Here is a 12,818-nt window from a genome sequence, read left to right as displayed (position 1 = left end):
TTGCAACGTAATCTAAGTGGTCGCAGACGTATGGGGAGGAGGCCTGACCCTCCACGAGTTTGCAGGGGACATCGCTCATACCTCCAGCTCTCTGAGGCACAGTGCATTAGAAGGCTACATTTCCGAAAAGAGGTGGTCACAGAGATATGCCAGCTCCTACAGGCAGACATACAGCTGACCAGCAGCAACAGGACTGCACTGCCCATTAAGGTGAAGGTGACTGTGGCACTTGACTGCTATGCCTCCGACTCCATTCAGACATCAGTCAGGGACATATGCTCCATCTCGCAACACACTACACATGGCTGCATTCACCAGGTGTACACACACAGAATGTACTTCATAAACATCCCCATGACCAGGGAGACCCAAAATGAGAGGACTTTAGGTTTTGGATGATTTGCTGGCTTCCCCAAGGTTCAGGGTGTCCTTGACTGTACACACATCGCCCTGCGAGCACCTTTATAAAATGCAGAGGTTATCTGAAACTGAAAGCGATTCTACTGCATGAACGTACAGATCATCTGCGACCATACTCAGCGCATCATGGCAGTCAATGCCCAATATCCAGGGAGCATCCATGGTGCTTTCATGAGAGCAGTGTCTCACGCATATTTCAGCGTCAAACCACAAGGCCCGAGCTGGATGCTCGGGGACAAAGGTTACGGCCTCACCATCTGGCTCATGGCCCTCCTCCGGAACCCTGAGACAGAAGCCGAGCATCGCTTAATGAAAGTCATGCAGCCACATGCAACATCGTCGAACAGACAATTGGAGTACTCAAGCACTACTTCTGATGCCTGGACCACAGGCGCTGCTGTGTTGGGGGGAGAGACAATGGCAATTGTTATGTATGCATGTTAATGTATGTACTGTAACACTAGACCACTGAATGTACCTTCAGCCTGTATACACCATACCTGTACCACCTAAGAGTCACCTGTACACTGCAGGTAACCAAGTATAAAAGGGAGCTCACCTCTTGGTGTCCTCACTCTAGGAGCTGTAATAAAGGACTAAGGTTACTACAGTTCAAATACTATACCCTTACCTTGTGGAATCGTTATTAGAGTGCTTGCATATACTACAACTGGCGACGAGGTTACGAATTTCCATGCACAATATATCTAAGCTAAGCAAATTCCAACAATTAGCTGATGAGGAAGATTGGGATGCTAGAATACTTTTTCATCGCGAACGACCTGGCTGGGGACTCACCGAGCTCGCTGAAGGACAAGCGCAGAGCCATCCTGCTCAGCAGTTGTGGGCCCAATGTCCACGGCCTCGTCAGGGACCTGCTAGCCCCAGCGAAAACCTATGCGGAGTTCGTAACTTTAATACAAGAACAACTCAAACCTAAAGAGAGCATTCTCACAGCCAGACACCGGTTCTACACCCACCGGCGGCCTGAAGGCCAAGAAATTTCTAAATATGCTGCAGATCTGAGCAGATTGGCTGCACCGTGTGATTTTGGTGACCACCTCACCGAAGCACTAAGGGACATCTTCGTTATTGGAATTGGCCACGAGGGCCTCCTCCATAAGCTGCTCTCTGCGGACACTACGGTCACCCTGTAGAAGGCAATCAAAGTGAGCCAGGCCTTCATGATTTCGGTCTGCGACTCCAAAAGGAGGATGACTCACACCCTGGACTCTAACCTGACGAGTACAGTGAACCGAATGGTGACTTTCAGAGGCAAGACTGCTGGCCCGAGTCCCGCAACCCTGAGTCCGCCACATGGGGCCAACCGGCTAGCCCCGTGCTGGCTCTGTGGAGGAAACCACAGGGCCCACCAGTGCCGATACAAAGACTATACCTGCAAAGGCTGCGACACTAAAGGTCACCTTCAGCGAATGTGTAGAAGAAGTTTTACTCACCGAGTCGCTGAAGAGTTGGCCGATCACCCGGGCTCCAGCGCAGATGAAGACGAAGTGGCTCAGCCCCTGGAAGAGGTGCAAGGAGTGTATACCTGCTCCACCGAGAGTTCCCTGTGGAAAATGGAAGTAGAAATCAATGCGGTTCCAGTCTTGATGGAGATCAACACAGGAGCGAGCCAGTCGCTGATGAATCAGACCATCTTTGAGAAACTCAGGGACAATCCCGCCGAATGATCCAAAATGTCCCCAATCCAGGCAAAGCTGCTCATCTACACAAAAGGCACCATCCCAGTCATTGGCAGCTTGGAGGTCCAGGTGTCCCATGGCGGCGCAATGCACAAGCTTCCCTTGTGGATCGTTGCCAGTGATGGTCCAACGCTGCTGGGAAGAATATGGATGAAGCAAGTCCAAATCTGTCAGAGTGACGAAAGCCTCCGGGCCCCGGCGATCCACATCCTACGTGGCTCCAAACTTGGATCTATCGCAGCAGCTGAAAATCCTACCGTCCGACTCGACTGCACGGCGACAGCACAGGCTGCACAACTCAGGGCTCCAGCGGCAGGGCTCCGAGGGAAGAAGATCGGTGCAGAAGGTAGATTCCCGGCTTCCGTGGCAAAACCTGGGAAGAAAAGAATCACCGCAGCCTACCTCGTAGAGAGAAAGAAGATGGCGCCTGCACCATGAGGCGAAGCACCTGAAATCAAGATGGCCGCAACCAGACCACGAGGGGCAGCATTGAGGGAGCAACACGTATTACCGAGCGGCGAACCGGATTGGGGTAAAGATTGCAAGGCCCTCTTAAAGGAAACCGGCAACCCAAAACAATTAAAGGGACAGTTCCACTCTTGGCACAGCGGTGCTGGTGATATTAAAATAAAAGTGTAATTAATGAATGCAGCTATATAAATGTACTGTTGAATGGTGATGCCGGCAATGCTAATGCGAGAAATGTAAAGATAACATCAAAAAGTGATGTAAGTGACAAGTTTGTACTGCTGAACAGTGATGCCAATAATGCTAACGTGACAATTGTAACTAACAAAGGCAGGTATCCAAATGTAACCTTGTACAGAGATACTGATAGCACGCAAGAAAGCGTTGTAAGTGACAAATGTGAAAGTGTAAAGAGATATAACAATGTCGAGTTGGCTAGTTGCGGTCAGAGCCAATGTATGCTAATGATAGAATAAGAAATGATACCGGGTTCTACATGTATATTGACAATGCCAAAGGTAACCCCCCCGTGGGAAACACCCAGGTCCAGTGGGCTAACCGATCATGTAGCCTGTGCTTCCGGGACCAATGTGATGCCCTAGGGAGGGGTCACACACATCCAGTGGGAGCAGACCCATTGCAATGACAGTGGTCAATGGACAGCACAGCCACCACCACCGGCAACCTACTCCAGATCGGCCCTACCCCCTCTGGCCACCAGGGCCAGCACAGGGAGCAAGAGGCCCCTACCCTCCAGCTTTCCCGGCGGGACCTGGGATGACCAGACTTCCACCACCAATGGAGGACAAGGAGGCCACACTACCTTGTGGCCCTGCCCACCACAAAACGCCACCACCCACCCATTCAACAATGTAGGTACCTTACCCATAACAACATGTACTTGCTCCACCACTGCGGAATCTTCCAACAGTGACGACATACCCACATGGTTTATTTATGCAGGGGGGGGGGAAATGGATGTGTGCAGCCACGAACACATGGATCACACCCGGCACCCGCACAACCCTCACCACAATCCTCACCGTCCACTACTGATCACCTCTCCATGTCATGGCAATAAGGACTTGGGAAAGGCTTAGGGGTGAGTGTTGTTATGTATGCATGTTAATGTATGTATTGTAACACTAGACCACTGAATGCACCTTCATCCTGTACACCATACCTGTACCATCAGAGGGTGCTGCTGCTGGAGACCTAAGGGTCACCTGTATACTGCAGATAACCAAGTATAAAAGGGAGCTCACCTCTTGGTGTCCTCACTCTAGGAGCTGCAATAAAAGACTAATGTCACTACAGTTCATGGACTCTACCCTTACCTCGTGGAGTCGTTATTAGAGTGCTTGTAGAGGCATGGCTTCTGGCTGGCTAGCCTCTTCATTAGTGTCGTCAGTCACAGGTGGTTTGAGTTTGGGTGTGACAGTGGGGAACGCAGAGAGTATGGCGGGAGGTATGGACTGCAACACCTGCACAAGCTGAAGCAGTGCTTGTGCTTGTGATGCGCCATATTCTGCAAGGGCTCGCAACATACTCTCCAGGACTCCCCTGTCACTGCTGGAGGCCACCAGCCTCATGTGGGCATTGATGGCCTTGCAGGTATCGCACTGACAACCTGCGACCCGACCTCCGTAATGGTTGCTTTCAGACTGTCGATGCTCATGGGAATCCTACCCAAGGCGGATTGCAAAAGTTTCTATAGGTATGTAAAGAGAAAAAGGTTGGTGAAGACAAACGTAGGTCCCCTGCAGTCAGAATCAGGGGAAGTCATAACGGGGAACAAAGAAATGGCGGATCAATTGAACAAGTACTTTGGTTCGGTATTCACTAAGGAGGATACAAACAACCTTCCGGATATAAAAGGGGTCAGAGGGTCTAGTAAGGAAGAGGAACTGAGGGAAATCTTTATTAGTCGGGAAATTGTGTTGGGGAAATTGATGGGATTGAAGGCAGATAAATCCCCAGGGCCTGATGGCCTGCATCCTAGAGTACTTAAGGAGGTGGCCTTGGAAATAGCGGATGCATTGACAGTCATTTTCCAACATTCCATTGACTCTGGATCAGTTCCTATGGAGTGGAGGGTAGCCAATGTAACCCCACTTTTTAAAAAAGGAGGGAGAGAGAAAACAGGGAATTATAGACCGGTCAGCCTGACCTCAGTAGTGGGTAAAATGATGGAATCAATTATTAAGGATGTCATAGCAGTGCATCTGGAAAATGGTGACATGATAGGTCCAAGTCAGCATGGATTTGTGAAAGGGAAATCATGCTTGACAAATCTTCTGGAATTTTTTGAGGATGTTTCCAGTAAAGTGGACAAAGGAGAACCAGTTGATGTGGTATATTTGGACTTTCAGAAGGCTTTCGACAAGGTCCCACACAAGAGATTAATGTGCAAAGTTAAAGCACATGGGATTGGGGGTAGTGTGCTGACGTGGATTGAGAACTGGTTGTCAGACAGGAAGCAAAGAGTAGGAGTAAACGGGTACTTTTCAGAATGGCAGGCAGTGACTAGTGGAGTGCCGCAAGGTTCTGTGCTGGGGCCCCAGCTGTTTACATTGTACATTAATGATTTAGACGAGGGGATTAAATGCAGTATCTCCAAATTTGCGGATGATACTAAGTTGGGTGGCAGTGTGAGCTGCGAGGAGGATGCTATTAGGCTGCAGAGTGACTTGGATAGGTTAGGTGAGTGGGCAAATGCATGGCAGATGAAGTATAATGTGGATAAATGTGAGGTTATCCACTTTGGTGGAAAAAACAGAGAGACAGACTATTATCTGAATGGTGACAGATTAGGAAAAGGGAAGGTGCAACGAGACCTGGGTGTCATGGTACATCAGTCATTGAAGGTTGGCATGCAGGTACAGCAGGCGGTTAAGAAAGCAAATGGCATGTTGGCCTTCATAGCGAGGGGATTTGAATACAGGGGCAGGGAGGTGTTGCTACAGTTGTACAGGGCCTTGGTGAGGCCACACCTGGAGTATTGTGTACAGTTTTGGTCTCCTAACTTGAGGAAGGACATTCTTGCTATTGAGGGAGTGCAGCGAAGGTTCACCAGACTGATTCCCGGGATGGCGGGACTGACCTATCAAGAAAGATTGGATCAATTGGGCTTGTATTCACTGGAGTTCAGAAGAATGAGAGGGGACCTCATAGAAACGTTTAAAATTCTGACGGGTTTAGACAGGTTAGATGCAGAAAGAATGTTCCCAATGTTGGGGAAGTCCAGAACCAGGGGTCACAGTCTGAGGATAAGGGGTAAGCCATTTAGGACCGAGATGAGGAGAAACTTCTTCACCCAGAGAGTGGTGAACCTGTGGAATTCTCTACCACAGAAAGTAGTTGAGGCCAATTCACTAAATATATTCAAAAGGGAGTTAGATGAAGTCCTTACTACTCGGGGGATCAAGGGTTATGGCGAGAAAGCAGGAAGGGGGTACTGAAGTTTCATGTTCAGCCATGAACTCATTGAATGGCGGTGCAGGCTAGAAGGGCTGAATGGCCTGCTCCTGCACCTATTTTCTATGTCTATGTTTCTAAGACATCAAGGAACTGACGGCTGACCTGGATGCTCTCTCTGGACATTCCCATCATGTCCCGAAAATACTAGGGGGCCGAGGGTCTAGCGAGAAGGGGGAACTGAGGGAAATCCTTATTAGTCAGGAAATTAGCTCTGTATTAGTGTTTGTGACAGACCACCAGACCAGAAGTGGTGAAAGAAACATTTTTTTGCGCATGCGCAGAACGGCTGATTTTTTTTCAGCGCCGGAATGTTCGGCTCCGGCACACAAAGTGTGTGGTGCAACGCCGGAGTTAACGTTAACGCTCCTCGTGAACTTTCATTGGCGAAAGTGGCTCGCTCTGGCACAAACGTTAACCCGGCGCTAAACTTTTGAATCCTTTGTGAATTGCGCCCGGAAACGGGCTAAAATGCAAAAATCCGAAAATCCAACCCTATATATGTCAGGTGATCAGATGCGGTATCTCTCTGGGCCATGGATGTGGAAGTCATGGGGGCCTACACCTTGTTAAAAATGTTCATGAGTCAGGTTCTCAGAAGAGCTTTTGTCCAATCAGGGAGTTAATTTTACATTTGAACTAGTCAATTGTGCCAAATAAAACACCTCCAGTCCATCTTGTACCATCCTCAGATGAACAGGCTGGTAAAGGGTTTTAGTGATTCATATGCTGCACACATACGCTGAGCAGATCCCCTATTTATTGTTTGTTTACAGAACCCTCATCCTAGTCCAATCATACCAACTAACAGCGCACAAGGGTAGGCACATGGATGTTTTAGACAATGTTCATGTAAGGTTTCTGTTAGTGTGCTGCCAAACATTGAAACCTTTATTTTCAACACTTTGCATTCTTGGACAGATTTGTATGCACCTATGGAAGTGGCTTAGTGAGTTACAGAGAATGCTGAGATATAACGCCCCCCCACCCAATGGTGATGTGCGAAAGGAATGGCTTGGGCATTGTAGGGATGCTTTATGGTGTTGGAGTGGGTTGGTGCAAACCTGGCACATCATGTGGCATCCAGGGTGTATAGCATCAAGTGAAGTAAATTTGGCCATGGCGAGGCCATCCCTGGTGTCCCGGGCAGCAATGCAGTCAGTTGTAATGCCCTGTGTCCTCTGCAGCATCAGTTGATTGTGGAGAAGGTTGGTATTGTTATTGGTGCTGCTGGTGTTGGGGTTGATCGTCGTAGGATTCTGAGGATCAAGGTGAGATAGTTTCAAGGGCACCGATGCTAATGTAATAGATGGCAGGTGAACTTGAGATGACAGAAGCGATCTGTCAATGGTGAGAGAGGTTGTTCCAATTAGTTGTCACTGGATAGAGAGTTTGCTCCAAACACATGCAACTTGCATAAAGCCTAAATGTCTTCCAAATGCAGTAAGCAACAGCTTTCTTTGTTGGAAAGTGAACAGCTGAGCTGAGAGCTTTTATAGCACATTTGCAGCTGTCAAGTAAAGAAATGGATTCATGGTCACACAACGCCCGACGTTCTTACCTGCCCTGATCCCTGAGCAGCATAGACCCCGTGGACAACCTGGTAAAATGATACGGTGAGCTCAAATTACTGTTTAAAGGGCTGTTAACAATGTCATAATGGCCTAAATTGGCATCACCACCGCTGCGTGTCGGGTCTGTTCAGCCCTGACATTTAGGAAAGTAGCGTGGCGGCAGGTTGAGTGGGTTCTCCACCCGGTCAAAAATAAAAATTCCCACCCGACTGCCATCAAACGTGTCCACTGACCCCCCCACCCCCCCCCGAAATATTCCCCCAAATTCAGAGAAGTTCGAACTGAGATTAATACAGCTATCTTAAAGTCCATGGTCTATAAAGAGGACAAAATCATGCAGTTTTGAGATTATTAAAACGAAGAATAAGTAACTATGTAACTTGCACAGAGGAGATCCTTGAGAAGCTCAGGGCAATAAGTATCTGAAGATAGAAAGAATAGTAAAAGCTGTAAATTATATAAAGATAATATCTAAAATCCCAATAGATAATTGATATTAGTTAAGAGTATCAGAAAAATTCTTCCCCCCCACCCCCTCTCTTTCCTACACAGATAATTGGATTGCTATTTACTATTCATGGGTCAGATTTATTGGTTGCCTATTGCCAGAGCTCCTGTGCCTGTCCTCCACAAGGTGGGGACGTGAACCCTAGTGTTGTTTTGCACTCTCCACGATTGCTCTTACATTGACGTATTATGTACTGACATGTCGTGGATGCTGTTGGTTAATTCAAGCATTAGCTTATCTGCATTCTGGTCACATTTCCTCTATTTAGGGTCCCATTATGCTAGATTTAAAGGTGTCCAAATCAGTCGACTGTTGATCTCTCTTACATAAATCAGTCCAAGTTGTATTAGCACTTATATAAGCCAAACAATTAAGAATGTAGTATAATAGTGAGTGAAGTGTAATTAACTCTTACATGCCAGAGTTGTTAAAGATGAAGTAGAACACACAATAAATAACATTGCAAGATTACGCATTAAGGATTACAGTAGTACTTGAATATATATTTTATAATCAACAATCTAAATCATATTGGGCACCATTGCAATTTATGTGCATCACAATATCTAATTCTTACCTGGGTTTTGCTTAACAACAGTATAACAGTTACATTCAATATCCAAGATTACAGTATGGTTTAGCATGGTTAATTTTACAATTGTGTACTTTTGGGGATTGTACACCTTTGGGGATGCCTGCAATTAGTCGTCATGTATTCATTGTCTTTTCTTTTAAAATAAAAATCATCTGGTCCTAGCTTAACTAACTTTGTATGTACATATTTCTCTCGTGGACACCAGCGGCAGGTCAGGGCCATAAAAGGAGCGGAGGTGTGGTGGCCTCGGGAGCAGCGTGGAGGCCCCGACCTGTGTGAGAACACCAGCGGCAAGTCGGGGCCATAAAAGGAGAGGAGGCCCGGGAGCAGCATGGAGGAATACTACTCCAGGGAGCAGCGCAAGCTGGTACAGGAGGGCGACGGCAGCGAAGAGTGATGTCATCAAGGTCCTGGTCGGTGATTAGAGCATGGGCAGATACAGCAGGAGCGGTGAGAGACTGTGGTGGGATGTGATCGGGGCTCAGGGGAAGCGTGAGTTTGGGCCCAGGGGCCCAGGGACAGCACGGGTCAGCCCACACTGTGGTATGTATGCGCACTAGGTCCGTGCAACAGATCTGGTCTCCAGTCGTCTTGGGTAATCCTTGCCACTGGACCAAGACCTGGCTCTGTCAAGCCCGTGTGGTGGCTAGTGTGCAACGGCCACCACACGATAAAAAAATCCACGCACAGGCATCTTCCATCCTTGAGGATGTAGTTCGGGACCTGGAATATTAGGTCCTTCATTGAAATATCTGTGAACTCATCCCTTTTTGGCATGGAAGCAAGTCATCCTCGTTTTGAGGGACCGCCTATGACTGACTGACTTTTTTCTCTCTCACTTTGCTCCTATCCCTGAGCTGTAACAGTTGTGACACTCTTACAAGTTTTTACTCGTTTGATCAAACAATTTAGCCTTCCAACTTTCATCATAATTTTCTCCACTTCCACTTTCAAGATCTGATTCCACAACTCTTAATAACTTCCTTCTGTTAGTCTTGGCTCATTGGTAGTATTTTTGCTTCAAAGTTAGAAGATCATGGGTTCAAGCCCCACTCCATACACAAATACATTTTCCAAGCTGACACTTCAGTGTGGTACTGAGGGAGTGCTATTGAGAGTCCTGCATGTTAAAGGTGGTGTCTTTCGAATAAGACATTAAAATGAGGCTCTGTCTGCCCTCACAGGTGGATGTAAAAGATCCCATCAAAGAGCAAGGGAGTTCTCCCAAGTCCTGGCCAACATTTATATCTCAACCTACAAAATTACAAGAAAAAAAACATTTTCCCAATATCAACGTTCTTCAATATTCTCTCTTGCCGGTTATTCTTATTCACCCAAGGACAGCAACATTAATTAGCCCATTGACCTGCAACATTGACAGGACTAGATCAATCTAGCACCATGTATTAACTAGTAGTGTCATGTGGTGCTAGTACATACAGGACCTCTGTTAAGCTCGCCCAGAATTTATTGATTAAACCTTTTAGTTTTCCCAGAATGAAAATAGTGAGTTTACAAGGGCCATTTTCTGACACAACTCTTGACCGGACAGAAAGTTATTGGCAGGTATCACTAAGCACTGGGGCCAGTCACATTCCTTGTTCATTACACCATCAGAGCTATATAATTTCAGTTAGGCCTTTTGAGATGATGAATTTCTCAGTCACAGTTCAACTGCTGGTGGACAGAGAGTGGGAATTATATCCAGGTAGACATTAATTTCACCATTTTCAGTCAGACTTGGGAAGAACACCTTAGCAACATACTAACCCACTTGAGCAAAGCAAGGTTGACTGTTAAAAGCTGAAACATGCAATACCAGCATAGCTGAGGTCATGTGTGTCAGGGAGAGGAAGAAGGCAATCTGACAAAAAGCAGACATCATACACCAGGTCTACCCATGGCCAAGAAACAGGTGCAAGCATTCCTAGAGTTTGCCAGTTATTAGTGCAGGTTCATTCTCAACAAATCAATGTAGACGCACACTATTAACTTATTTGACACAGAAGTGAATACTAGCCAACCCAAGTGATCTGGTCTGCTGCTGCAGATAATGTGCTGTATGCAGATTCTGTAGTAGCCGGTCTTGATTATTCTTGAGCTTTCACATTTCATACCAAAATTTAGTCAGAGATATCGGTGCTGTGCTGAACCAGGGGAGTAACATCCAATTGTTTACCCAAGTTGCAAGATACTACCACAATAAATGCCTTATTCAGCAATTGTGAAAGTACATTCAAGTGTCATGGAGATGCTACAGAAGCCATCATACTTGGGGTTGCATTTTTCACCATCCCATTATGCCTATATTTGACTATAAAAATGCCTGTGATGAAGCATCACCCTGCAAGAAATGAAATGGAAACCAACAAAGAGGTTGGATGTTCAGAAATTTTTATTGTTCTCTATCTGAGTGATTGACCTGCACTACCCCTGGAGGAGGTAGCGTCGATTGGCTCTTTGCAGTCCTCCAAAACATTTTTTTGAAAACATGATCATGACATATGAAAGGCTAATTATTTCAGGAAACAGCCACAGGTTTGGGCCCACTGTGGCTTGTCTGATTACCTTTGGCTACAGATCTCAGTTTGGTTGCTTCTCCTGGGTGAGAGAGAGAGGACAGGTAGGTAGATGGGATGAGATCCAACAAAAAAATGGGGCGAGTGCCTTCTTTCATCCTTTGTACATTTTTTTTAAATATATATTTGTTCTTGGGATGTGGGCAAGGCTGCATTTGTTGCCTTGAGGTGGTGATGTTGTTAGCCATTCTTGAACCAGTGCAGTCCTGGTGGCGATGATTCTATCAATGAGAATTCCAGGATTTTGACCCAGTGACAATGAATCTATGGCAATGTGTCCCAAGTCAGGATGGTATGTGATTTGGAAGGGTACATTAAATCTGAAAAGGGGAAGCGGGGAGAGATTTGACAAAAATGAATCAACTTGACTAACATTTGCCATGGTTTTGGCTTCTTTAATTTTCTCATGGTATATAAAGTGTTAACCACATAAAGGGCCCAAGTTTCCACAAGAAAAAAAACGGGCGCCCCTCCGAGCTGGGCGCCCGTTTTTCGCGCCTAAAACGGCACCTAAAAAAATCCTCGGTATTCTCTACCTACTTACAGGTCCTCTGGCTCTCGGCGCAGCCAGCACGAGCTGTGGGGGGGCGGAGCTAGGTCCCTGCGCTGAATACAGTGCCGGGACCTCTGCACATGCGCGCTACAGTCGGCACGCAAGTGCAGTAGCTCCAGGCGCCGAACTGTGTGGGAGGGGCCCGAAGCACGCAGCCCCTAGCCCTGGCTGAATGGCCTCACTGGGACTCCTCCCACGGCCAGCTCCTGCTCCCCGCCCCCGACACCCGCTCCCCACCCCCCAGCCCCGACCCCCGCCGCCGACCAGACCCGACACCCGCTCTCCCCCCGCCGATCAGACCCGACACCCGCTATCCCCCCCCCCCCGCCGACCAGACCCGACGCGACACCCGCTCCCCCCCACCGACCAGACCCGACCCCCGCCGATCAGACCCGACGCGACACCCGCTCCCCCCCACCGACCAGACCCGACCCCCGCCGATCAGACCCGACCCGACACCCGCTTCCCCCCCCCGACCTGACACCCGCTCCCCCCCCACCCCGCCGATCAGACCTGACCCGACACCCGCTCCCCCCCCCCCCCCCCCCGCCGACCCGACACCCGCTCCCCCCCACCCCACCGATCAGACCCGACCCCCTCTCCCCCCCCCGCCCCGAGACCCGCTCCTCCCCCCCCCCCGACCCAACCTGCACTCCTGTTCCCCGAAACCCTCCCCCCCCCTCTCTCTCTCTCTCCCTCCCCATCCCGCTCAACGGCACGAACGGCTGCAGAATTCTCCCTGGCTGAAGCACTTTCACACAGGTAGGAAGATGGTTTATTTAATCTTTTCTTGGCTTATAAATGTTTATTCAGGTTGGATTTATTTGTATAATATTTGTAGAAGTATAAATAAGGATTTATTGTCGAATTTAATGAGTTCCCTTCCCCCCACCTCGTTCTGGACACCTAATTTGTAACCTGCGCCTGATTTTTTAATATGT

The sequence above is a fragment of the Pristiophorus japonicus genome, chromosome 3 (genome assembly GCF_044704955.1).
Source record: "Pristiophorus japonicus isolate sPriJap1 chromosome 3, sPriJap1.hap1, whole genome shotgun sequence".
Lineage (NCBI taxonomy): Eukaryota > Metazoa > Chordata > Chondrichthyes > Pristiophoridae > Pristiophorus > Pristiophorus japonicus.
Note: the sequence above shows the minus strand (reverse complement) of the source record.